Here is a 2,361-nt window from a genome sequence, read left to right as displayed (position 1 = left end):
TTTTATATTTCTTCTCTTATCTACAATGTGGGCTAAGAATGCGCTACATTTCTTATGTAGATATTTCTGTGTCTTGGTACAAGAGATGACTTTGAGGTTTTTCCTAGACTTATCACCATAGATAATCAGGGCTTCGCCATTTGGTAAGGGTAGTTGTATGGCTTTCTCATGACATAGAATTTCGGTGCGGTGTGAAGATAACCAATCCATGCCAATTATGACATCAAAACTACCGATAGGCATTGGCATGAGGTTGACGTGAAAAAGGTAGTTATTAAGAGTTAACAGACAATTTTCTAGGATTTCATGTGTTTTCTCAGTTTGAGCGTTAGCGATTTCTACTTCATAGATTTCTTTTAATATGCTAGACTTATGACTTAACAATTTTATAAATGTTGGAGTTATAAAACTTTGATCTGCTCCAGAGTCGAAGAGTATGCTAGCGTATAAATTATCTATGAAAAATGTACCAGATACAACCGAAGGGTCCTGGATAGCCTCTCTGCTTCCAACCACAAACGCCCTGCCACGCCCTATGCCTCCTTGACTCCTTAACTTTGGACATTCTTTCTTGATATGTCCAACCTCCCCACACTCGTAGCATTTTCTTCCTTCACCACGGCCTGTCCCATTATTGGTTTGTTGATCAACTGTTGCAGGTGTTGTGCTCCAACAGTAACTAGCAGTATGCACCTTCTTTTTGCATTTCGTGCAAACAAAACAGTCACCTGGGTGACGACGGTTGCAGTGGTTTCACCATGCAGACTTTGGTTGAGAGTAGGTACTGTTGTTGTGGCTGCGTAGTTGGTTGCCACTTCTTGTCTTTTCTCAGATGATTGTTTGGGATTCTTCTTATTAAACTTGCGCTTGTTTGTTCTAGCTTTGGGAGACTTAGCCTTTGAGACCACTTCTGTTCCTTGGATCTCTGTGAGGGTTAGTTGATGAGCTATCTTCTTGGTGCTGTCATAAGTCGTAGGCTTTGATGCGATCACCATGCCTTTGATTTGCAATGCTAAACCCCAGATATATCGCTCAATCTTTTTATATTCAGGGGTCACAAGTGTTGGACACATTATAGCAAGATCATTAAATCTAGCAGTATAAGCTTTTATATCTGAACCCTTCATGGTTAGGGTCCATAGTTCTTGTTCTAGTTTATGTATTTCCTCCCTAGGACAATACTCCTCTACTAGCATTATTTTTAGCTACTCCCATTTCATGGAATTTTCAGTATCAATTCCCATTGTATTCACATGGATATTCCACCATGTAAGTGCTGCGTTAGCGAAAGTACATGCTGCAAATCGTACTTTACAATCATCTGAACAAAAGCTTATTTGAAAGACAGATTCTGTATTTTCTATCCACCTTGTCGAATTCACTACCCCTTCATTTCCATGAAAGATTTTTGGCCTGCAATTCATAAAATCTTTTGTAGGTACATGTTCTAGCAGTCCCTACATGGCCTTCATTTCTAACTCCATCTCTTGTGACATTAGATAGAGCCGCAACAATTCTTTGAGCTATGATTTCTTCAAGTTGCACTGTACTTATTGAGGGGTTTATTTCTGGTGGTGGTTGTGGTTGTTGTTGTGGTGCTGATGGTCGGTTAGGGTTTAGCCGATTACTCTTTCTAGGCATTTTTTTAGTTCCTATTATAAATAATAAGAATTTTTATGAGTTTTGTTGATCATTTAATACACGAGTACTAAATACTATAGTTATTATTCACAGCCTAAAACATAATGGACAACATAATGATTACTGAACGTATGCTTCATATTATTACCAGTGGTTACATTAGTTTATTTAGGTTTATAAGAGAAAAGTTTCTATAAACATTGCAAAATTTGCAAGGTTTTCTACATCCTTGCTATAAACTTTCCTCTTTTCACCTTAACTAGTCTGATTTTCTCTATTTACATAACTACTAGTTGTAGCTTATCTACTAGAAACCTATGTGATGACCCAGCACCTCAGTGACATTAACCACTTGCTCTTCAAGTGCTTGAGTTCTCTGCTCAAGACTTCCCGTGCATTCTTCATTTCTTGAGGTTTGATTGTAGAGCTCTAACTCTGCAATACTGGCATCGTAAGTAATCATGTCATTATAAGCAAAATTTATACGATGATGGACATCCATCACCGATTCCTGATCTCGTGTCCTTTGTCCTTCTAGCCTTCGCACTCTTCCAGAGAGATGAGTAGCCCTCCCTTCGACAATTTCCATCTTATCTTCAATTTTCACACTTTTCTCAAACAATTGAGATAAAGTGTTATCTTCAGAAGAATGTAGGAGATGTGGTCGAGATGACTAGCCAGTCTCATACATCTTGGCAGCTTTTTCTTCCGCCACCCATT

Source organism: Lactuca sativa, chromosome 9, assembly GCF_002870075.4.
Source record: "Lactuca sativa cultivar Salinas chromosome 9, Lsat_Salinas_v11, whole genome shotgun sequence".
Classification (NCBI taxonomy): Eukaryota; Viridiplantae; Streptophyta; class Magnoliopsida; order Asterales; family Asteraceae; genus Lactuca; species Lactuca sativa.
This window is presented reverse-complemented; position numbering follows the sequence as displayed.